At 38.8% G+C, this 26,526-nt stretch overlaps 5 gene segments (V, D, J or C); all 5 read right to left on the reverse strand.

Moving 5' to 3' along the window:
- Positions 1-1,404: 1,404 nt before the first annotated feature.
- LOC311035729 (immunoglobulin kappa constant-like) lies at positions 1,405-2,896 on the reverse strand. The segment is given in 2 exons: positions 2,615-2,896; positions 1,405-1,739 (listed from the first exon to the last, which is right to left on the reverse strand).
- Positions 2,897-5,148: 2,252 nt separating this feature from the next.
- LOC311036962 (immunoglobulin kappa constant-like) lies at positions 5,149-5,475 on the reverse strand. The segment is given in 1 exon: positions 5,149-5,475.
- Positions 5,476-9,144: 3,669 nt separating this feature from the next.
- LOC311036853 (immunoglobulin kappa constant-like) lies at positions 9,145-11,181 on the reverse strand. The segment is given in 2 exons: positions 11,139-11,181; positions 9,145-9,511 (listed from the first exon to the last, which is right to left on the reverse strand).
- A 250-nt stretch (positions 11,182-11,431) lies between these two features.
- On the reverse strand, positions 11,432-11,945 carry LOC311036963 (immunoglobulin lambda variable 3-25-like). The segment is given in 2 exons: positions 11,897-11,945; positions 11,432-11,757 (listed from the first exon to the last, which is right to left on the reverse strand).
- Positions 11,946-22,864: 10,919 nt separating this feature from the next.
- On the reverse strand, positions 22,865-25,309 carry LOC311036382 (immunoglobulin kappa constant-like). The segment is given in 2 exons: positions 25,266-25,309; positions 22,865-23,326 (listed from the first exon to the last, which is right to left on the reverse strand).
- Positions 25,310-26,526: the final 1,217 nt, after the last annotated feature.

Here is a 26,526-nt window from a genome sequence, read left to right on the forward strand (position 1 = left end):
TGCATGCAGTCAACAGATGAATACTGAATCCCAAAACGATTTGTGAACAGCAGGTGTTAGAATCTCATTATATCTCATAAAGAGTGTTTTGAGACAGCCAGGATTACAGTTTTTAGTGTTTGTGTCTACCGGCTCAATATTATTGTCCTGCTAAATCAGTGACCATATTTCTCATGCTAATGGTTTTAAGTGCGTTCTCTACAAAAACTCATCTCATACAACCAGCATGCGGTTACAGTCCATTTCGGTTCCTCTTTCATGTCTTTTTGTGAGTGCAGATGTTGTCTTGGTTTCTGTCCTGAAGCTCTCTACCTCTCTGAAACTAAATGCACCTCTGAACCTCTCATCAGGATCACTGTAGCAGACATCACTTTAACATGCAGAGTAAATTAATTGTTTCCTGTGAGCAATGAGCATTTTGTAGCATTTCAAGACGAACCTATTACAGAAGTTCCACTTTTTTTTACAGCCAGCACTTTAAGAACCATTTCTGCAGAATGTTCGCTTATTTTTTCCATATGTCGCCTGTTATGACATGCCCAGAATAGGGACGCTAGGGTTCATGTGGTTAATTACCCAATTGTAGAGTTTGAGGAAAGTCGTGGTTTTAGTTTAGTTTTTTACCACGAGGTAGCCGATGTCAACTACAAATATTATGTTATTTTCTAAATCAAGTTATGTATGTTAATACAAGTTTAAAATGATAACTGTACAATGTAATTTGAAAACAAATTATTGAAAGTGATTGAAATGATTGAAAGAGTAAAGTAATAGCAAATACACTTTGCCTTGTCAGTATGCATACCCCAATATATTCAACTTCTTAGATTGTTCTTGATAATTGTCCAGAAGCTTTGCTGGTAGGAGATTCATTAATAAAACATCTAAAACATCTTATTGTTAGAATGTCAAATAGATGCTGAACATCTGGATTAAACAGACTAAAGCGGGAGAGTGATGTCACCCTCCTGTCTAATCAATTAGTGATACAATTTACTTTTACTTTAAGTTGTAATTAGTCGTTTTTTAAACTTTACTAATATACATATATTGTACTATATACACCTGTACACAAGACGTAACAATACATAACTTTGACCTTGAAATAATTACAGTCAGTGTTAAGTAACACATTATGTCTATGACAAAGATATGGTGGAGGCGGGTCATGATTTCCTTACTTTATTCAACACAGAGAAGCAATCAGCAAAACATTAAGACATTCACCTCTATGTCTGTCTCTCATCACCAGAGAGCCTCAGTGGCTTTATAAAAGAGACTATCATCATCACATAGACTATAAAGCTGTATAACATTGCAGACTATTATAATTGTACGTATGTTTTCATGCTCCATCTATTCTCTCTGCTCATCAGTGGATCTTCTTCATGTGTCCTTCTTGTCTCAGAGGGAACACTGTTGCTTGTTGACACTCTTGCTCAGTGGGCTGCTGAGAGCTGAGTGACTCAGGTGACAGCTGAAGCTGTGTCCTGAGTGCCAGCGTGTGGAGGGCAGGGTGAGATGGCTGCTGAGGGTGTAGGTGCCATCAGGCTGGCGCTGGGACTGGCCCGTGTGGACCTGGGTGCCCATCACAGAGGCTCCGTCCTCAGACCAGGACAGGGTGGCACCGTCAGGGTGGTAGCCCTTGGCCAGGCACAGCAGGGTGGCACTGCTGTCCCCAGAGAGAGGAGGCTGGACTGGAGCCATCAGGACCAGACTGGGGGGAGACGGAGGACGAGCTGAGAGGAGAGGACACATGACAACAACATGTCACTTAAAGGTTTACTGTAAAAACACTGTTTCTGACTGACAGACTGAAAACTGGTGAAGGAATAACCAACTGTTTGAATATGTTGAAGAAACTACTGCAATTAAAAATATGTGCATGTATATATTTTTTTATTTAATTTAAAATTTTGTCCAAAATTACATTACTTGTTACATTTTACAATCTAATAGATTTATCAACATATTGTAAAATCCACATAATGTATTGCTAATTTCCTTTAATGTAATCAGTGGATAAAAGAAAAAGCTGAATCAATTAAAACGTCTAAACAAAATCAACAAAAATATGTTCTTGTAGTTATTTTGTATTTTAGGATGAATACGTCTTTTCCAGATAAATAGCATATTTATCGGAAAAAGTATCTTTATTACAAGCTGGATGTAGATTTGGTATTTGTTTTTCCATCTGAAATGAACTGCAAGTTGTGGTTATCTTGCACTAAAAATAAAAATACAAATAATTGCTCACACTCTTACACCATGATTGACATGATATGACAATAATGTCTTTTGCATTTTTGTATTAATTCCAATATTAATGTATTTCAGTAGACGTCTTTACCATCTAATACTGTAGATTCACAAGTTGTTTGATATACAAATGTGTTATAATGTTAAAACTATACTTGGGTATTGTTAATAAAACAATAGTAACATAAAACTACTCAACAGAATCACTATAGAACCATTTTCTCTTTGTACTTGCTTATCTGAAATTGAAATAACATTTTAAATAAAAATCAAATGCTTGTATTTAATTTGTTTATATACATTATATTTCCTTTGTATACATTACTTTCAATAACTTGAGAAAAGCCAAACTTACCAATAATGACTTCAGTCCCTCCACCAAAGCCAGTGTCTACACAGTGATTTGTCTCCGTACAAAAACCTCTGTGCTGTAATCTGCTGCTCAGGGTTTCTCTTCATGCTTCACTCACTACAAGTGAGAACTTTAAATCCGTGAAAAGACTGACAATAGACTAAATATAGACTCTGAACCCATGTCTAATGTATGATAACATTACCTGACACAACTCAAGCAGGTTCTGCTCTTCCATTGCTTTTAGTTCATTCTAAACATGTTTGTAGGGTTTTTGTATGGGTTCCTCACTGAACTGTAACACTGTGGTCTGCGCCACAGCCTACACAAGCACAGTAGTACATTCCCAGATCTTCAGTCTGGACTCCATTGATGAGCAGATACTGTGTTTGTGAAGTATATCCAGAAGTAGAGAACCTAGTGGGTGTTCCACTTGCCCTGTTCCCAGATGTATACAATAAATACTTTGGAACACCACCATGTTTCTGTTGGTACCAGGACACATAATTGACCGTGAGTGAACTTTGAGTACAGGAGATCTCCACATTCTCTCCCAAGTTCACAGAGACAGACTTGGGCTGGGTCAGAACAAGAGCTGCCTCCAAACCTATGGACAAAAATACACTTTGATTTACTGACTGAAAACCATGAGAAACTCACTACTTGCTTCAAAAGAGAGAGAAAAATCAAAGATTATATTCAAACAGAATGTTTTGTAATTTAATGCGTTAGCAATTCTTACCACTCAGGGTCAACAGCAGGACAGTGAGTGAAGCTGTAGAAAAGGCCATTGTCTGGTCTAAGATCAGTTCAGGTGCTGCAGAAAGATACCTATGATGTCTCTGTTCACAATACTTTGTACTTCAGTGGAACTCTAAAGCCTTCTATACAAGAAGCCTCACAGACTGAACCATTCCACTCATCCTCTATAAGACACAATCTACAACCAGTCATCCATTCTCTTCAAACAAGCAGCCAACCAGAAACACTCTCTTCCTCTGTCATTTGCATGTAGTCAACAGATGAATACTGAATCCCAAAGGATTTGTGAACATCCAGGTGTTCAAGTCTCAATAAGTCTTAGAATATTTTTGAGATAGATTTAGTTGGCTTTGTTGTGGTTTCTCTGTTGATACTGTATGCTCAATATTATTGGGCTACTAAATCACAAATCAGTGATTGTCTTTCCCATGCTAATGGTTTTAAGTGTGTGCAGTACAAATACTCATCTCATACACCCAGCATGCTGTTAGAACCCATTTCATTTCCTCTTTCATGTCTTTTTTTGTGACATGTGTGTGAGTCCAGATGTTGTCTTGGTTTCTATCCTGAAGCTCTCTACCTCTCCCTAAAACTAAAAGCACCTCAGAACCTCTCACCAGGATCACTGTAGCACACAAAACAACACTTGAATAAATGCAGTAAAGAAATGATTTATTAAATATGAAGCTATTACAGATGTTCCACTTTTTACAATAAGCGATTCATGAAAAAACGTTGCTGCTCTACCTTGTATATGTTTTCTGTCCGTGTTAGCAATGAGTTGCAAATAATGGGGCCAGTATCACTTGTTGGAAAGACACAGGAAATGTGATGCAATATGCATTTAGTTAATGTATCTGCTATGGATCTTTTTGAGCCCCAAGGGTGTTGGTATAAAAATACCTTTCAAATTAAAAATGTCTCACACCTGTAGATAGAAAATGATGGATAGAATGTACACATAACCCTTGAACAGAACTGTGTCTGTCTTCTACCCATTTTGCACACACAGATTGTGACCATTTCTAATATTAACTTTGAGCTAAAATGGCAACAGTGCGCCTAAAACTAATGAAAAAAGAAACACACAAATTGAGGTTCAAACCCTGCCCAAATCATTTGACCTTAACCTTTTTGTTTTTTGTGAACTACACCATTGGCCACATGGACCCAAAAGTTAACCATCTCTCCATGGCAATCTACTGATAAATTAGAGACAGACCAGATGAACAGACAGACACACACAGACAGATATAATTTCTTATCAATGCTGTGGACAGGATAATGAACATTGTGATTAGATGTATATAATCTGTTCAAATTGTATTTTCACTGGTGTGTTAATATTGCCCTGTATAACACTGATTTTACTGTCTATGTCCAGTGGCCTCTATATCACTCTGAATAACATTTGTGTAGGATACCAAGATTTTGAAAGATTATTGAAAAGTATTAAAATTGCCATTTTATTACAACATACTGTGCTCTTTGCCATTATATCATATTAGTTAGTTACACATTGTAATGAGTTCAAATATTTGTTGGAGATAGATCACGATTTAATGAATTTATTCAACACAGAGAAGCAATTAGCAAAACATTGAAATTCACCTGTAATTCTCTCCCTTAGGGTTTCAATCAGTGGATATAAAATAGCCTATCACACATAGACTATAAAGCTGTATAACATTTCTAGACAATTGTATGTGTGTGTTTTCCTGCTCCATCTATTCTCTGCTCATCAGCAGAGAATAGATGGATGTGTTCTTCTTGTCTCAGAGGGAACACTGTTGCTTGTTGACACTCTTGCTCAGTGGGCTGCTGAGAGCTGAGTGACTCAGGTGACAGCTGAAGCTGTGTCCTGAGTGCCAGCGTGTGGAGGGCAGGGTGAGATGGCTGCTGAGGGTGTAGGTGCCATCAGGCTGGCGCTGGGACTGGCCCGTGTGGACCTGGGTGCCCGTCACAGAGGCTCCGTCCTCAGACCAGGACAGGGTGGCACCGTCAGGGTGGTAGCCCTTGGCCAGGCACAGCAGGGTGGCACTGCTGTCCCCAGAGAGAGGAGGCTGGACTGGAGCCATCAGGACCAGACTGGGTGGAGACATGATTCAGTTTCATGTACTGTAGGTACACACAGAACTCTGAAATTATGAGATTTGTCAGAAGGTGTCATCCCAAGTTCCCGTTCTTCAGCTTTGCTGAGCAGTGCAGTTGTTGCTGACAAACAGGCTATATTTGTACTTAAGTAAATTCTTTGAGTATCTGTGCTTTACGTGAGTATTTGTACTTATGGATATTTATGACTTTCACTCCACTACATTTCAATGACACATTTTTAGGAAGGAAAAGGGTACATTATGAATTAACCACTTAAACCCTATTTCAAATAATGTGAAAATAGCAGATCTATAACCTCATAACTAAGCATTGTGAGCTTGTAGATATGCTATTTTTACTATTATTGATATATTTTTTTAATGTCTGGAAAATCTTTAAATTTGGGGGGGAAATGTCAAAATGTTAATACAGCAAGGCATCGATATTAATTTTGTATTTATTTTGTATTTGTATTATGCATTATATATAAGCATGTAGCCTACTTTTGAATACTTAAGTATCTTTAAGTTCTCCAGTACTTTAATTCAAGTAAAAATTTGACATAGCAACTTTCACTTAATATTTAACCAGGAGTATCAATTATTTGACTCAAGTTGCCTACTGGGTTTGAGTACTTTGAGTACCAACACTGCTTATTTTCCCTTACATATGTAAGAAAGATCACAAGGCACTGAAGGCAGACTAAAGGTGTGCAGAGTGAAGTTGCAGCGTCCTCTGGTGGACACATTTAAAAGGATAAAAGAGTGACATGCACTTGCTGTGAGCATCTCAACTAGTAAAAATATCTTTTATATTTCAATACAGATTTGTGTTCATATTGTTGACTAAAATATGTCCATCATATTGGAGAACTGTTAAGTATGGCATGCCTGAGAGTAGGTCATGCCTCAGCTCTCTGAGCAGGTTCACACCATCAGGCAAATGTATACAGTAAACCGTGCTATAGGATGAGGTAGAGTCTGAAGAGGTGAGGTTTCTGACTGCAGTGGAAGATGTGGAGCGACTGCAGTCCTGACTGAGGGGCGAAGCCATTCATTCCACACCTCTGGGGAGCCAGGAGGCAGAAGAGTCTAGCCCTGCTGTCATTTGTCTTTTCTTAACCACTTGGCCTTTACCTCCATGGAACACAACATGAGGTCAAGGAAAGACGTGCAGAAGAATTCTGCCTTGCATACCGATGGCCACATATAGGCTCTAATGCAGCCTGACAGTGAGTCTTGGGTTCGATTTCCGAAACTTGCCGACCTTTGCTGCGTGTCACTCCCTCTCTCTCACTGTGTCCTTTCTATCTCTACTGTACTATCCAAATAAAGGCAGAAAATACCCAAATAATATACTGCATACATATTTTTTTAAAGTATTGGCTCCGTTGGTAAAGTAAAGTAGTCATGAAAGCAGGATATAATGACCAGTATCTATCCAGCTGAGTTATGAGTCTAATCTTCAATTAGTTGCTCTTAAAAGGGCAGATGGGGAGTATATCAGAGTTATAGAGCAGCAGGAATAGTTGTATATAATTATGACCACAAGAAGATGGTGTGCACTGTGCACTATAAATGTTGCTAAAGCAAAGAATTGTGTGACTTTATCTCTAATATGTGTGACATTATCTCCTTTACGCTCATGAAGGATGGTCAAACGAAAACACCTTTCCTAATTTAGAGATTTTGACCAGCTCTTATGAATGCTGCTACATAATCAGATACACCTGGGTCATTTCAGTCAACCTTCCTAAACAAAATAGTGGTTTATAACCTTTTCTAGATCAAGGCCCAGTTGAAGTGTTTGTGGCCCACCCATCTGACCATGATCCATTACCTGATTGTGTTCTGTCTTGGAATTGGAACTAATGTAGTATACTTTATGTTCCTTATTCATTATATCAATGAAAACACATTTTTCAAGGTTTCGGAGAAAGAGCAAATAGTGCATTTAAAAAAAAATACCTATGTTATATTATCAATCTTATAGTGTTGTGCCAATTATTTAGGGGACCCACTTGCAATATCCTCACGGCCCACAAGTGGGCCCCAGCCCCTATTGGACTGCAGCCTCTTGGACCCTATGCTGATTACAAGCATGTATATCTGACCCCTGTCCTTTACGCACGCACGCACGCACGCACGCACGCACGCGCGCGCACACACACACACATCAACATTTTGTTTATGTTGATTTGTGCGCATAGGAAGCATTTTTCTGTGGTCCTTGTATTCCAATTTTCAGCAATAATTTAACTCAGAGCATGTACAACCTAAAGTTGAATTTTATGTTCCTGCTCATTAGTTTCAAACAAGCAGCCAACCAGAAACACTCTCTTCCTCTGTTATTTGCATGCAGTCAACAGATGAATACTGAGTCCCAAAAGGACTTGTGAACAGCCAGGTGTTAGAATCTAATATAGAGTGTTCTGAGACTAGACAGGATTATAGTTTTTAGTGTTTTCTACCGGCTCAATATTATTGTCCTAGTAAATAAGGGACTTATTTCTCATGCTAATGGTTTTAAGTGTGTTCTCTACAAAACCTCATCTCATACAACCAGCATGTGGTTACAGTCCATTTCAGTACCTCTTTCATGTATTTTTGTGAGTGCAGATGTTGTCTTGGTTTCTGTCCTGAAGCTCTCTACCTCTCTCTGAAACTAAATGCACCTCAGAAACTCAGAATCACTGTAGCAGATAAGACATCACTTTAAAATGCAGAATAACTTAATTGTTTCCTATGAGCATTTTGTAGCATTTCAAGACAAACCTATTACAGAAGTTGCACTTTTTTTTGCAGCCAGCGCTTCAAGAACCATTTCTGCAGAATGTTCGCTTATTTTTTCCATATGTCGCATGTTATGACATGCCCAGAATAGGGACGCTAAGGTTCATGTGGTTAATTACCCAATTGTAGAGTTTGAGGAAAGCCGTGGTTTTAGTTTAGTTTTTTACCACTAGGTAGCAGATGTCAACTATAAATGTTATGTTATTTTCTAAATCAAGTTATGTATGTTAATAAAAGTTTAAAATTATAACTGTAAATGTAATTTGAAAACCAATTATTGAAAGTAAAAAGAGTAAAGTAATAGCAACTACACTTTGCCTTGTCAGTATTTCATACCCCAATATATTCAACTTCTTAGATTGTTCTTGATAATTGTCCAGAAGCTTTGCTGGTAGGAGATTCATTAATATAACATCTAAAACATCTTATTGTTAGCATGTGACATAGATGCTGAACATCTGGATTAAACAGACTAAAGCGGGAGGGTGATGTTACCCTCTTGTCTAATCAATTAGTGATTGAATTTACTCTTACTTTAAGTTGGAATTAGTCGCTTTTTAAACTCTTGTACTGTATACAGTACATTTGTACTCAAGACGTAACAATAAATAACCTTGAACTTCAACTTGAAGTGAGTTTAAAGTAACACTCTATGACAAAGATGTGGTGGAGGCGGGTCATGATTTAATGACTTTATTCAACACCAATAAGCAATCAGCAAAACATTAAGCAATTCACCTCTATGTATGTCTCTCATCACCAGAGAGTCTCAGTCAGAGGCTTTAAAAGAGACTATCATCATCACATAGACTATAAAGCTGTATAGAATTGCAGAATATCTTAATAATATGTGTGTGTGTTTTCTCCATCTATTCTCTGCTCATCAGCAGAGAATAGATGGATGTGTTCTTCTTGTCTCAGAGGGAACACTGTTGCTTGTTGACACTCTTGCTCAGTGGGCTGCTGAGAGCTGAGTGACTCAGGTGACAGCTGAAGCTGTGTCCTGAGTGCCAGCGTGTGGAGGGCAGGGTGAGATGGCTGCTGAGGGTGTAGGTGCCATCAGGCTGGCGCTGGGACTGGCCCGTGTGGACCTGGGTGCCCGTCACAGAGGCTCCGTCCTCAGACCAGGACAGGGTGGCACCGTCAGGGTGGTAGCCCTTGGCCAGGCACAGCAGGGTGGCACTGCTGTCCCCAGAGAGAGGAGGCTGGACTGGAGCCATCAGGACCAGACTGGGGGGAGACGGAGGACGAGCTGTGAGGAGAGGACACATGACAACAACATGTCACTTAAAGGTTACTGGAAAAACACTTCTGACTGACAGACTGAAAACTGGAGAAAGAATAATATAATACTTGAAAAGAGTATGTATATTTTATATCTGCTTGCTATTTGATGTCCTTTATTGGCTCCTTCTGCTCCCCCATGTCACACTATCAATAAGACTACAATGGAATCATGGATTTTTTTGCATCATCCTTTTGACTATTGTGTGCAATTAAATGTTTATTTGTACATATGTTTTGTGTTAAATGTAGGGTGAGTGATATTTTTTCGTTTTTTTTAGAATAAGTGTTAAACAGATCTTTATTCTGATAGTACTCATTGCTATAGAGTGTTTGTTCAGTAACAGGAGTCTCCCTCTGTCCAGCTTTTTAGAAAACAAAAAGCATTTTCAGGTTTCTATCCAATCAGGAGAGAAAACTCAAACAGGGTAAAATATAAACAAGTGACATTGGAAGTGATGACACAAAGAAATGAGCAGACCAAATTGGAACTGAAACACTATCAAATTGATGCTGATAAATGGGTACTATCTCCTGATTGGCTGATATTCATCCACCCACCTGAAAAAGTATTTCCTGTTTATTAAAGCACTGGAGAAACGGGGAGACTCCTGTTACTGAAAAAACACTCTATACAATAGCAATGGATACTATCATGATATAGAGCTTTAACCTCTTAACAAAAACATTTTGTTTTAACCAAAAAATATCACTTAAAAAAAAACATCATCATCCTCATTATTTGCCATGAGACTTATTTGATATTTGATATTTTTAGTTTTATTCTATTTATTATGCAACTGCAATTTTTGGGTAACTTGCACAAATATGTATTTCACCTACTTGACATGTCATCAGTTTAAAGGTGCAAAACACCTTTAAACTGATGACATGTCAATGAAGTGAAGTTGAAGGTGGGTTGTATTTGACAAGAAAGTCTACATACAGTAAATGTATTGTCTATTGTATTGTATGTTTTTGAATGAATTCCATTCTTTCTGGTGATGATGATCTATTATACTACTGTCTGATAGATCACAGAGGATTGTAAAAATCAACATTAATACATTCAGAGTAATGTTGAAGCTAGTATTGGACCAAGTCTATAATAATAACCAAGTCTCTTGGTTATTGTTGTATATTATATAATATTAATAAAACAACATTAAGTTAGGCATTGGATCAGAAAATAAAAAGCTACATCAATTACATGAAACTATTTTGAACAAAATCAATAAAAGATAATGTTCTGATTGTAGTTGTTTATCTGACAAAAACGGTTTAAACCAATTTAAAATAAAATATAAATTAAAAGATATATAAATAATAACTTCCACTTTAATATACATTATATTTTTAAAATCCCTTTCAAATCTTCATTTGATGTGATGACAACTGTTTAAATGTTAAAGCTAGACTAGAGATGTATTAATAAAACACTCAGAATCGGTAAAATAGATATGTCTCTCATTGTGCTTGCCTATCTGAAAAAGTTAAATTTTTTAATTAAATTTAAAAGAAAATACATGTTTACTTGAAAATTATGTTTCATCTAAATTCATTACTTTAAGTAATTTGAGTAAAGACAAACTTACCAACAATAACTTCAGTCCCTTCACCAAAGCCAGTGTCTTTCCAAGCTCACAGTGATTTGTCTCCGTACAAAAACCTCTGTGCTGTAATCTGCTGCTCAGGGTTTCTCTTCATGCTTCACTCACTACAAGTGAGAACTTTAAATCTATGAAAAGACTGATAATAGACCAAAATATAGACTCTGAGCCCATGTCTAATGTATGAGCACTTTACCTGGCACAACTCAAACAGGTTCTGCTCTTCCATTGCTTTTAGTTAATTCTAAACATGTTTGTAGGGTTTTTGTATGGGCTCCTCACTGAACTGTAACACTGTGGTCTGCGCTACAGCCTACACAAGCACAGTAGTACATTGCAGAATCTTCAGCCTGGACTCCGTTTATGAGCAGATACTCAGTTGTGTCTGATCTAGAGCCAGAGTAAGAGAACCTACTGGGGAGTCCACTTGCTCTTGTGCTAGCTGTGATAAGTAAAAACTTTGGAACACCACCATGTTTCTGTTGGTACCAGGACAAAGTATAGGTGGCGCTGCCACCACTTTCAGTACAGGAGATCTTCACATTGTCTCCCAGGTTCACAGAGACAGACCTGGGCTGGGTCAGAACAAGAGCTGCCTCCAAACCTGTGGAGAAAGATACATTTAAATTCACTGACTTAGAAAAATGTGACAAACTCACTCATTGCTCCCCAAAAACAAAAACAAAATCAAAGATAATGCACAAACAGAATATGTTGTAGTCTAATCTGTTATTAATTCTTACCACACAGGGTCAACAGCAGGGCAGTGAGTGAAGCTGTAGAAAAGGCCATTGTCTGGTCTAAGATCAGTTCAGGTGCTGCAGAAAGATACCTATGATGTCTCTGTTCACAATACTCTGTACTTCAGTGGAACTCTAAAGCCTTCTATACAAGAAGCCTCACAGACTGAAACCATTCCACTCATCCTCTATAAGACACAATCTACAACCAGTCATCCATTCTCTTCAAACAAGCAGCCAACCAGAAACACTCTCTTCCTGTCATTTGCATGTAGTCAGCAGATGAATAGGCATACTTTGTGAACAGCCAGGTGTTCAAATGTCATTACATCTGAGAACTGATAATGTTTTGAGACAGATTTAAGTGGCTTTCTTGATAGTGTTGATTTTTCTGTTGATATGCTCAATATTATTGGGTTGATAAATCAGAGATTTCTCATGCTAATGTTGTTAATTGTGTGAAGTACAAAAACGTATCTCAAGATTGTAGTTATAGCCCATTTCAGTTCCCCTTTCATGTCTTTTTGTGAGTGCAGATAATGTCTTGGTTTCTGTGCTTAAGCTTCCTATCTGTCTCTGAAACTAAATGCACCTTGGAGACTATCATCAGGATCACTGTAGCAGGCATAACAGCACTTTAAAATACTGAGAAAATACGCTATTTCCTATAGATTTTTTATCATTTAAAGATGAAGCTGCAACAGAAGTTTCACTTTTTACAATCAGCAGACTTCATGCAACTGTAGCTGCTCTACTTTGTAGAGATGTTGTTTGAAAAGTGTTATTTTTTGTCAGCATTGGTCTGGCAGCACTTGTTTGAGAGACACAGAAAGGCTACAATAATGCATTTAGTTCATGGCTGAACAGTATGGATTTCTTGGGTCCATCAAATGTCCGTTACAAATTATTTCGATGTAAAGTTTGTTGTTTGTAATGAAAATACTTTGAACTATGTACGTCATGATCAAGTGAAATTACAGTATCTATTGCACGCACCACACCCGACCGCACGCACACACGCACGCGTGCGGATGCGCGCACATACATACACTTCGATCATGTGAATAGAAATAGATAACATGAGACACCCGCGTAAAATGTTTTACTCGTATATTGAAACAAAGAAATCTTATCATCTGGGGTATTATACCACTGCTTTTCCAAAATCATCAGAGTAAAGCTTGAGGAAGTTTGAGAAAAGTCATGTTTTTATTTTAAAAGGTTAGCTGTTGTGAATATTATCTCTGATCTAAAATGACGACCTAAAAAAGTCAACCTAAAAGTCAACCTAAAACCATACCAGATACCCAGGGGGCAAAGGGGGGTATGCTGCATTTGCTCTGCTATAAAAGGTTGGCCACCAGAAATGATATCTATGACCCCGTAGGATCACAACCTATATGGACAACCCGGTCAATTTTTTGCTGGAAATCCAATATGGCCCCCTCAATATTGGCCCCTATCAGTACCCAGGGGCAAAAGGGGATATGCTGCATTTGCCCTGCCATAAAAGGTTGGCCACCAGAAATAATATCTATGACCCAGTAGGATCACAACCTATATGGACAACCCGGTCAACTTGCTGCTGGAAATCCAATATGGCCGCCTCAATATTGGCCCCTATCAAAAAATTGCTTTGGCAATAACTTTTGAACCAGATGGGCTAGAAATAAAAACTTGGTGTCTATTTCATGGTTTCAGAGCATGAGAAACTCAATGGAATACTTATCGTTATGATTGGGTGTGTCTGGCCCTTTAATTTGCATATTTCCAAGATGGATGCCACGCGAAAATCAGTTTTACTATGACTTTTACAGTGACAGCTTACTGTTATGGCAAAAAGTCTGCTTTTTAAGCAATATGAACACATTTGGTCAGTTTGAGCTTTCATTTCTATTTTGTCAATATGGCTGCAGTCATAAATAATTATGGTATTACATTTTCCCCCAGATTTATTGATTTATAGATCTATAGTTGTGGGGATGATTGCAGAGAAAAATCGGAGAAAAAGCCCACAATGTATCTTATGTATCATTTTAATAAACTAAATACAATATAAACATACACATGCACACTCCAAGACTTGCCAACAACTTCAACTTTAGGGCTATACAAATTAACATAGTGGTATGCATTCAAGTAACATAACAAAATATAGACTACTTAGTGACAAATAGAGTAAAGGCGGAGTTGAGGTTGCCTACAAAAGGTTCATTTTGATCTCTATGGTGCTGTCTTGCCTGCTTCTAAAGCCAATGATACTATGGTACAATGCTATTCACTGTCACTGTTGTCATGTGTTGCACTGATCCTGCTGCATCGTGTCTCCAGTACCTGGCAACGGCATCCTAAGTAGCATGGAATTGCCTTCTTTGCACAGGAACAGAGGCATGTTATTGCCTTGTTCATTGACAAAGGCAAGGCTGGCTCGGTAGATGCAAGGGGGACTGCATTGCTAGCACTGAGAGACCATCCATACTCTGTGAAAGAAGGAATATCCGGCTTGGCGATATGTGCACATTTATCTATTATGGTTGCTAGAGCAGCTCTTCTCAGGTGCAGGTCAAAGGCATTCTCTGTCGGGGGCAGCAGCTTTAAGAGGGTTGATCTATTATTGAGGAACTTGTACACTCTAAGCTTACTCAGGTCAAAATCCTCCAGGTGGTCCGCTTTGGATATATATACAGCAATTGTGAGGTCTCGTGCCTGATTGATGACGTCATATGAGAGGGAATCAGAAGAGTTTTCACCAAACTCCTCAAGTGCAGGGAGATCCAGACGCATGCTGGCCTTGAACCATGCCTTCATCCCAGTGAAAAAGGGATAGCTGGTGGTATCTCTGCCACTTAAACTATGGATAAAGGGCAGGGCACGACACTGTGCAAGCCCCAGTGCTGATACCATTTGATGGATAGGAAGGTATGAATTTTGTTCTCACCCACAGCTCTGGAAGGCATCTGAGATGGGTTGCTGCATAGTAAAGGCACATGATGATGATGTCTGTGTCATTGGCATGGATGACAACTCTGTCAACTCTGTCCACTGTACCGGTCACAACAGAAGTGAATGATCTCTGTGCCAGCAGGCACATCATTCAACAGCAGACGTTGGTATCGTTCAGCGATTGTTCCAAATGCTTCACCTTTCAGGAACGACCAATGGCGTATGGCATACATGGCATCAATAACTACTGCTGTTTTTCTGTCTTTTGTAGGCAGGTCAGGGATGCATGCAACTTTGGTCTCCTCTTTCAGGACCTTCACAAGGCTTGCCTTGGTACCTGTTCTCATCCTGCCATCTTCCTGGAAGAGGGAAGGGGGGAAGCCACTGCACTCGTGGTTGCCTATAAAGTCAACAAGGTTGAGTTCTCCACCACTGGCTATGATTGATGGGTGATGCGCAGGAGGGCAGTAATTTCATTGCTCTTGCCAGGTGCTGAGGTTTTCCCCTTAGACTTTTTAGATTTTGTGTTTTGAGTGTGGGAAGTGTTAAGCTTCATTATGCTTGTCTTCTTCTGTTGACTGGACAATGACTCACACAGTGCCTTCAGACCCAGTTCTTTCACACTCATCAAGTGGTCCTTGACTGTGGAATCAGCACACTGTCCTGTAGATATGTTGATCGTGGATGATGTGCTCACTGTAAATGGGTTAGTCTCCACTGCTGCCATGACCTTGACTACCATCTCTGCATCCCGGATTACACGACTCTGACCAGATTCATGGTGTGGGTTGGAGGAGTGGAGGTGGAGCATAGACTTGAGATCTGCAGAGACAGCTGCAGTGAGTGGTTTTGTGTAGACCCATTTTGTCCTGGCAGCAGGGCTGAGTGTAATGCCATCCAGACTGCTTGCTTCCTTGGCATCGGCATTATAGGTCTGCTCCAGTAGCATGTCAAGAGAAACACTGTTGTGGCTGCCATCCAGTCGTCTGACAACAAATACACCTGCCATCAGTGCTTCATGTACCTCTGAAGCTGTTTCTGGTAGTTTCTTCATCTCAGCCAAATACAGAGGTAAAGATTGCTGCCCGTACTTGTAGTGGCCTGCTGCAGTGAGGTAGGGTAGCATTCTTGCTGATTCACAGAGATGTCCTGTCCAGTCACCTTCCCGATTGTAGTAGATAAACCTTTGGAGAATATCTGACATCTCCAGGAAGGTTTCCCAGAGGACTGCAGTTGGTTGCCCATTCAATGATTCCTGAAAAAGCAGCAGCTGCTCTCTTAGGACTGCCATTTCTGGACTGCCATCTCTGTTGCCATAACAGTCAGCTGTCACTGTAAAAGTCATAGTAAAACTCATTTTCGCGTGGCGTCCATCTTGGAAATATGCAAATTAAAGGGCCAGACACACCCAATCATAACGATAAGTATTCCATTGAGTTTCTCATGCTCTGAAACCATGAAATAGACACCAAGTTTTTATTTCTAGCCCATTTGGTTCAAAAGTTATTGCCAAAGCAATTTTCTGATAGGGGCCAATATTGAGGCGGCCATATTGGATTTCCAGCAGCAAGTTGACCGGGTTGTCCATATAGGTTGTGATCCTACTGGGTCATAGATATTATTTCTGGTGGCCAACCTTTTATGGCAGGGCAAATGCAGCATACCCCCCTTTGCCCCTGGGTACTGATAGGGGCCAATATTGAGGCGGTCATATTGGATTTCCAGCAAAAAAATTACCGGGTTGTCCATATAGGTTGTGATCCTACGGGGTCATAGATATCATTTCTGGTGGCCAACCTTTTATAGCAGAGCAAATGCAGCTTTCCAAAAAAAAGGGGGTTTTGCCCCCTGGGTAAGATGACCAGATAGACATATGGACAGACTGATTAGTGTTACAATAACCTACCAATGCTGCAGGCAGGATAAGGAACATTGTGATTAAATGCATATTATCTGTTGATATTGTGGTTTTGTTGGTGTGTTAATATTGCTAGTATTAATTTTGTTAATGAACACAACATATCTGAAAATTACCCTGATTGTATAACAGTCTATTCCCATTGGCCTCTAGATCAAAACATTTGTGTATGATGGCAAGCTTTTGGAATTGTATTGAAAAGTATTCAAATTGCCCTGTTTATTATAACTGTATGTGCCCTTTAGCCTGATATCATACAATTGTTAGTTACAGGTGTAATGAGACTAAAAGATTTGTTGGAGATAGATGGTGATTTAATGCATTTATTCAACACAAGCAATCAGCAAAACATTGAAATTCACATGTAATTCTGCCCACAGGGCTTCAATCAGTGGGTCTAAAATAGACTATCACATAGACTATAAAGCTGTATAACATTGCAGACTATTATAATTGTATGTGTGTTTTCATGCTCCATCTATTCTCTGCTCATCAGCAGAGAATAGATGGATGTGTTCTTCTTGTCTCAGAGGGAACACTGTTGCTTGTTGACACTCTTGCTCAGAGGGCTGCTGAGAGCTGAGTGACTCAGGTGACAGCTGAAGCTGTGTCCTGAGTGCCAGCGTGTGGAGGGCAGGGTGAGATGGCTGCTGAGGGTGTAGGTGCCATCAGGCTGGCGCTGGGACTGGCCCGTGTGAGCAGACACCCGAGTTAACATTTTAACATTTTAACTCATATATTGCAGCAAAAATAAATCCTATCATATCAACTGAGGGATTATGCCACACATTTCCAAAATGGTAATAGTAATAATTTCAATGTATATTCACAAATATTCCTTTAATTACCACATTGTAGAGTAAAGCTTGAGGAAGTTTGAGGAAGGTCATGTTTTTATATATACCATAGCCAAAGTCCACAATAAATATTATATTATTTTCTAAATCTTTTAAAGGTTATGATGTCATTGAAAAATATTTTTTGAAAGAAATCAGTCAACTACTATAACAAGGACACTTTGACTTGTCAGTGTTTATCCCCCAGTATATTCAACTTCTTATTGTGGGTAATTGTTCAGTTTGATTTGATGTACAAGGGCCCACCCTGAGGTAATTTACCCATGTTTTAATCGTCATTTAATAAATCACTGTCCTTTGGACACTTAAACTTGTGTTGACTGGTTGTGTTTTGGAGACTGGGAAGGAGGGAGTCCATTATGTGTTGCGACCATAGCCTCCCCTAGGCCGGGTCGTAACACTGCTGAACATCTGACACAACATCTGACACAACATAAACAGACTAAAGCAGGAGGGTGATGTTAATACTTTAGACTGAGAACAGTGAGTGTAAAGTAAACCTTACATCTGTCTTTGACAAAGATGTGTTGGAGATAGGTCATGATTTAGATATGTAGATATGCTATTTTTTACTATTATTGATATATTTTTTCAATGTCTGGAAAATCTTAATTTTGGGGGGAAAATGTCAAAATGTTAATACAGCAAGGCAAGATATTAAATATAATTAACTTTTTAATTTTTACTATGTATTATATATGTAAGCTTGTACTTTTGAATACTTAAGTATTTTTAAGTTCTCCAGTACTTTAATTCAAGTACAAATTTGACACAGCAACTTTCACTTAATATATGGCTGGTAGGAGTATCTATTCTTTGACTCAAGTAGCCTACTGGGTTTGAGCACTTTGTCCACCACTGGTTATCTTCCCATAAGAAAGATCACAAGGCAGACTAAAGGTGTGCAGAGTGAAGTTGCAGCGTCCTCTGGTGGACACGTTTAAAAGGATAAAAGAGTGACATTATGCACTTGCTGTGAGCATCTCAACTAGTAACAATATCTTTTATATTTCAATACAGATTTGTGTTCATATTGTTGAAAAAAATATATCCATCATATTGGAGAACTGTTAAAGGACGACTTCACCACTTTTCAACATATCTTCATATATTAGGTCCTCACTAATGCTCATGATAAAATGATACCATTTTTGTCTCCGCCAGGCCGAAGGCATGGCGAGAGAGTATGTTTTACCCTCCGTCCGTCCTTCCGTCCTTCCGTCCGTCCGTCCGTCCGTCCGTCCGTCCGTCCGTCCGTCCGTCCGTGTGTGTGTGTGTCCTGTCTGTGTGTTACCAGCTAATCTCCGGCACCGTTGGCCCGTTGGCCCGTTTTTTTTTCACATGGGCCTGTTATAGCGCCACCAGGAGGCCGATTTGTGCAAAACACATTTTTTTACATTACTCCTACAGATTTTATCCAAATATCATGCAAATCGGTACACAGTATCTCTATAGTCATGTGATCAACACGGATCTGTCCGATTTCCCATGTTCCATCCTGATTGCCTATGGTTGGCTTCCAAAGTTTGCAGGATTGGTCCGTTTTGAACAAAATGCTTCAAACTATGCATGCAGCTTGCGATTTCCGTGAAATTTCACACACACATTCCCACTAGGCCGAGGAAGAAATGCCACCCTTTTCACATTGGCCTGTTATAGCGCCACCAGCAGGTCTAATTTAGCAAAACACATTTTTGGAACAAAATGCCTCAAATCATGAATGCAGTGTCTGATTGCCATGAAAGACCTAAGAATAAATGGCACCCTTTTCACATTGGCCTATTATAGCGCCACCAGGAGGCCAGAATAACGTACCTGACCTGGCGGAGACCTGTGCTCCGAGGAGCACTTTTTCTAGTTTTCTACTTGGTCTTTGTCTCATAGGAGGGCTGTGGACAGTCCAGAAACCCGTCTACCAGTGACATCATCGTTAGGCAGGATTTTTTCCCCCAAAAAGATTACATTTTTTAAATTCAGATTTGTATTAAGGCGAGAACAAAGGGATCTATTATTGCATTGCAACTTTCCAGGAATACAAAGCCTGCAGTTTCTATTAGCTTGGATTCCCCATCGATGATGTCACTGGTAGACGGGTTTCTGAACTGTCTACAGCCCTCCTCTGAGATACAGACTGATTAGATCTTTTTTTTACCATTTTATCATGAGCATTAGTGAGGACCTATTATATGAAGATATGTTGAAAAATGGTGAAGTCGTCCTTTAAGTATGGCATGCCTGAGAGTAGGTCATGCCTCAGCTCTCTGAGCAGGTTCACACCATCAGGCAAAAACCGTGCTATAGGATGAGGTGGAGTCTGAAGAGGTGAGGGGCCAGGTCATTCATTCCACACCTCTAGGGAGCCAGGAGGCAGAAGAGTCTAGCCCTGCTGTCATTTGTCTTTTCTTAACCACTTGGCCTTTACCTCGATGGAAAACAACAAGGAAAGATGTGCAGGAGAATTCATAGGACTTACTTGTTAAATCTTTTGCTCCGTGTCACTCACTGTGTCCTGTCTATCTGCTGTACTATCCAAATAAAGGCCAAATAAAAAAAAATAAAAAATGATTTCATGTATATATATATATAAATAAAAGTATTGATTCTGTGGTAAAGTAAAGTAGTCATGAAATTAGCAGGATAATGAACAGTATCTATCCAGCCGAGTTGTATGAGCCTATCTTCAATTAGTTGCTCTTAAAAGGGCAATATGTATATAGAGAGTTATAGAGCAACATGGGAGTCATTGTATATTCATAATATGACCACAAGAAGATGGTGTGCACTGTGCAATATAAATGTTGCAAAAGAAAATAATTGTGTGACTTGCATTATCTCCTTTACTCTAATGAAGGATGGTCCAAGGAAACACTGAAACACCTTTCCTTAGAATTTAGAGATTTTGAACAGCTCTTATGAATGCTGCTACATAATTAGATACATCTGGGTCATTTCAGTCAGTCAGGAACGTTCCTAAGCAAAATAGTGGTTTCCAATCTTTTCTAGATCAGGGCCCACTTCTCTTCTCAAGTGTTCGCGGCCCACCCATCTGACCACTTAACACTGCAGCCATTCAGCTGCTGTGCATTTTCAGAACATGTTTAGTTCAATGATCAATCAACTGATTGTGTTCTGGCTTGGATCATTGGAACTAATGTAGAAAACTATAGGCCTATACGTTCCTTATTCATTATAACAATGAAAACAACATTTAAAAAAAAATAAGTGCAATTAAAAAATAATAATATTTAAAATAGATATATTAATGTTATATTATATTATCAATGAAATCTTTTAGTGTTGTGTCAATTATTTGGGGGCCCACTTGCAATATCCTCACGGCCCAAAAGTAGACTATTGGACTGCAGCCTAGTCTCTTGATGCTGAAAATGTGTGACTCCTCTTGAACTATACTGGTAGCCTATTCAATTTTCCTCTGTAGGAGAGGAGCTGTGTAGTATTGTCAATGTATTGTGTGATCTGTCTATGTATTGTGTATTTATGTGTTGTGATTTTTTGTATCCTGATGGCTGCTTGGTACAAAAGGAATTTCCGCAGGGACTAATAAAGCATCTATATCTAAGTGTATGTATGACCCCTGCCCTCTACCCAAGACACGCACACTAACACACACACACGCACACACGCACACACACACACACACACACACACACACACACACACACACACACGCACACACGCACACACGCACACACGCACACACGCACACACACACACACACACACACACACACACACACACACACACACACACACACACAGACTTTGTTTCTGTTGATTTGTGGCCATAGAAAGCATTTTTCTGTGGTCCTTGTATTAAAATTGTCTTCAATAATTTAACTCAGACAGTCAGTGTACAAATGTAAGTGGCATACCACCCTTAAAGTTTCCCTTATGTTCTCTGCTCATTAGTTTCAAACAAGCAGCCAACCATAAACGCGCTCTTCCTCTGTCATTTGCATGCAGTCAACAGATAGATACTGAATCCCAAAAGGATTTGTGAACAGCCAGGTGTTAGAATCTCATTATATCTGTTTTGAGACAGACAGGATTACAGTTTTTAGTGTTTTTGCCTACCAGCTCAATATTCTTGTCCTGCTAAATAAGTTGACCATATTTAGCATGCTAATGGTTTTAAGTGTGTTCTCTACTAAAACTCATCTCATACAACCAGCATGTGGTTACAGTCCATTTCAGTTCCTCTTTCATGTCTTTTTGTGAGTGCAGATGTTGTCTTGTTTTCTGTCCTGAAGCTCTCTACCTCTCTCTGAAACTAAATGCACCTCCGAACCTCTCATCAGGATCACTGTAGCAGACATCACTTTAACATGTCATGCAGAGTAAATAAATTGTTTCATGTGATCAATGAGCATTTCAAGACAAACCTATTACAGAAGCTCCACTTTTAAGTACCATTTCTGCAGAATGTTCGCTTATTTTTTCCCATGTCGCCTGTTATGCCCAGAATAGCGTTCTAATATAGCGTATAGAATAGCGTTCATGAATAGGTTCATGTGGTTAATTATCCCAATTGTAGAGTTTGAGGAAAGTCGTGTTTTTTGTTTTGTTTTTGAAGTAGCCGATTTTCTAAATCTATTATTATCTAAATCAGTTATATATGCTAATAAAAGTTTAGAATTATAACCGTAAGATGTCATTTGAAAACTAAATTAGAAAATTATCGTATGAAAAAAGAGTAAAGTAATAGCATTGCCTTGTCAGTATTCATTCCCCAATATATTCAACTTCTTAGATGTTTCTTGATAATTGTCCAGAAGTTTTGCTGGGATTTGCTGAGATTCATTAATATAACATCTAAAACATATTATTGTTAGCATGTCAAATAGACGCTGAATATCTGGATTAAACAGACTAAAGTGGGAGGGTTCGCCCCTCCCGTTTGTATGCGAGGCTAAAGTTTGTATGTGCTGGCTAAAATTAGTCTATCTAATTAGTCTGTCTATTCAATTAGTGATACAATTTACTTTACTTTATCTTTTTTAGTAGTTTTTTTTAATTCTGTATAAATCTACAATACGTAACAATAAATAACCTTGAACTTAAAATAATAGCAGTCAGTGTAAAGTAACACTCTATGAAAAAGATGGGGTGAAGTCGGGTCATGATTTAACGACTTTATTCAACACCAATAAGCAATCAAGCAAAATATTAAGCAATTCACCTCTATGTCTGTCTCTCATCACCAGAGAGCCTCAGTCAGTGGCTTTTTAAAATAGAGTATCATCATCACATAGACTATAAAGCGGTATAGAATTGCAGAATATTGTAATTGTATGTGTGTTTTCATGCTCCATCTATTCTCTGCTCATCAGCAGAGAATAGATGGATGTGTTCTTCTTGTCTCAGAGGGAACACTGTTGCTTGTTGACACTCTTGCTCAGTGGGCTGCTGAGAGCTGAGTGACTCAGGTGACAGCTGAAGCTGTGTCCTGAGTGCCAGCGTGTGGAGGGCAGGGTGAGATGGCTGCTGAGGGTGTAGGTGCCATCAGGCTGGCGCTGGGACTGGCCCGTGTGGACCTGGGTGCCCGTCACAGAGGCTCCGTCCTCAGACCAGGACAGTGTGGCACCGTCAGGGTGGTAGCCCTTGGCCAGGCACAGCAGGGTGGCACTGCTGTCCCCAGAGAGAGGAGGCTGGACTGGAGCCATCAGGACCAGACTGGGGGGAGACGGAGGACGAGCTGAGAGGAGAGGACACATGACAACATGTCACTTAAAGGTTACTGTAAAAACACTGTTTCTGACTGACAGACTGAAAACTGGAGAAAGAATAACATAATACTTGAAAAGAGTATGTATATTTGATATCTGCTTGCTATTTGATGTCCTTTATTGACTTATTCTGCTCCCCCATGTCACAGCATCAATAAGACTACAATGGAATTATAGATTTTTTCTTTTTTTTTTTTACTATTGTGTGCGATTAAATGTTTATTTGTACATATATTTAGCTGTTAAAGGTAGAATGAGTGATATTTCTTTGTCAAAATAAGAGTTAAACAGCTCTATATTCTGATAATACTCATTGCTGTAGAAGAGTGTAGAGTGTTTGTTCAGTAACAGGAGTATCCATGTCTGTCCAGCTTTTTAGAAAACAAAACAAAACTTCAGGTCGGTATACTAATTTGATCCAATCAGGAGAGAAAACTCAAACATGGGTAAAGGATTATTAAGTGAAATTGGAAGTGATGACAGAAAGAAATGAGCAGACAAAATTGGAACTGTAACACTATAAAATTGAAGCTGATAAATGGGTACTATCTCCCACCTGAAAGAATAGTTTCTGTTTATTAAAGCGCTGGAGAAACGGGGAGACTCCTGTTACTGAACAAACACTCTATACTATGGCAATGATTACAATCACATTATAGACCTTTAACCTCTTAACAAAAAACGTTTTGTTTTAACCAAAGAATATCACTTAAAAAAACATCATCATCATCATTATTAGATGAGACAATGAGACTTATTTGTTATTTGAGATTTTTTGTCTTATTCTAATTATTATGCAATTGCAATTTTTGGGTAGCTTGCACAAACATGTATTTAACCTACACTCTTTTGCACCTTTAAACTGATGACATGTCAATAAAGTGAAGTTGAAGATTAGTTGTGTTTGACCTTGAAGAAATTCTACATAAATGATGTCTATTGTATTGTATGTTCAGAATTAATTCCATTCTTTCTTTTGATGATGCTCAATTAGACTACAGTCTAATAGATCACAAAGGCTTGTAAAAATCAACATTAATACATTATGGTTAATTCCATTCAGAGACTCATACACATGTTGAAGCTAGAATTGGACCAAGTCTATAATAATAACCAAGTCTCTTGGTCATTGTTATGTATTATATAATAATAAAACAACATTAAAGGGATAGTTCACCCCCAAAATGACTTTTTTTTCTATCGATTAGTCACCCCATGGAGACTTGAATTCATGGATATTTTTTAGTTTTTGTCGCATTCCTAAGCCAATAATTTGATGACCCGGCAGCGGTTCCGGTAGGAGACACAAAGAGTTTCCTTTGTGTCTCCTACCGGAACGGCTGCCTGCCGGTCCGCTGGTCATCAAATTATTGGCTTAGGAATGCGACAAAAAACAAAAAATATCCATGAATTCAAGTCTCCATGGGGTGACTAATCGATAGAAAAAAATATTTTTTGGGGATGAACTATCCCTTTAAGTTAGGCATTGGATCAGAAAATAAAAGCTATAACAATTACATGAAACTATTTTGATCAAAATGAATAAAGGTAATGTTCTGATTGTTGTTGTTTATCTGATAAAGTAAAACGGTTTAAAATAAAATAAAATATAAAAATAAAATATATATAAATGATAACATTATTATTTTAACTCCTTTCAAATCTTCATTTGATGTGATAACAACTGTTTAAATGTTAAAGCTAGACTAGAGATGTATTTATAAAACAATATTGACATAAAACTGCTCAACAGACAACAGAATCATTAAAATAGATATCTCATTGTGCATGCCTATATGAAAAAGTGATTTTTTTAAAATCAAATTTAAAAGACAATACATGTTTACTTGAAAATTATGTTTCATCTGCATTCATTACTTTCAGTAATTTGAGGAAAGAAAAACTTACCAATAATGACTTCAGTCCCTTCACCAAAACCAGTGTCTTGCCAAGCTCACAGTGATTTGTCTCCGTACAAAAACCTCTGTGCTGTAATCTGCTGCTCAGGGTTTCTCTTCATGCTTCACTCACTACAAGTGAGAACTTTAAATCCATGAAAAGTCTGATAATAGACTAAATATAGAGTCTGAACCCATGTCTAATGTATGATCACTTTACCTGACACAACTCAAACAGGTTCTGCTCTTCCATTGCTTTTATTTCATTCTAAACATGTTTGTAGGGTTTTTGTATGGGCTCCTCACTGAACTGTAACACTGTGGTCTGTGCCACAGCCTGCACAAGCACAGTAGTACATTGCAGAATCTTCAGCCTGGACTCCGTTTATGAGCAGATACTCAGTTGTGTCTGATCTAGAGCCAGAGTAAGAGAACCTACTGGGGAGTCCACTTGCTCTTGTGCTAGCTGTGATAAGTAAAAACTTTGGAACACCACCATGTTTCTGTTGGTACCAGGACAAAGTATAGGTGGCGCTGCTACCACTTTCAGTACAGGAGATCTTCACATTGTCTCCCAGGTTCACAGAGACAGACCTGGGCTGGGTCAGAACAAGAGCTGCCTCCAAACCTGTGGAGAAAGATACATTTAAATTCACTGACTTAGAAAAATGTGACAAACTCACTCATTGCTCCCCAAAAACAAAAAAAAATCAAAGATTATACACAAACAGAATATGTTGTGGTCTAATCTGTTATTAATTCTTACCACACAGGGTCAACAACAGGGCAGTGAGTGAAGCTGTAGAAAAGGCCATTGTCTGGTCTAAGATCAGTTCAGGGGCTGCAGAAAGATACCTATGATGTCTCTGTTCACAATACTCTGTACTTCAGTGGAACTCTAAAGCCTTCTATACAAGAAGCCTCACAGACTGAAACCATTCCACTCATCCTCTATAAGACACAATCTACAACCAGTCATCTGTTCTCTTCAAACAAGCAGCCAACCAGAAACACTCTCTTCCTCTGTCATTTGCATGTAGTCAACAGATTCTGAATCCCAAAAGGATTTGAAAAAGCCAGGTGTTCAAATCTCATTACATTTTAGAAGTAGCCTAAGTGATGTAACGTTTTGAGACAGATTTTGTTGATTAAAGTTGTTAGTGTTGTTTTTTCTGTTGACATGCTCAATGATATTGTGTGTGCGTGCGTGCGTGCGTGCGTGCGTGCGTGCGTGCGTGCGTGCGTGCGTTTTACAGATCTCTGTTAATGAT

The sequence above is a fragment of the Gymnoscopelus microlampas genome (genome assembly GCF_963454915.1).
Source record: "Gymnoscopelus microlampas genome assembly, chromosome: 20".
Lineage (NCBI taxonomy): Eukaryota > Metazoa > Chordata > Actinopteri > Myctophiformes > Myctophidae > Gymnoscopelus > Gymnoscopelus microlampas.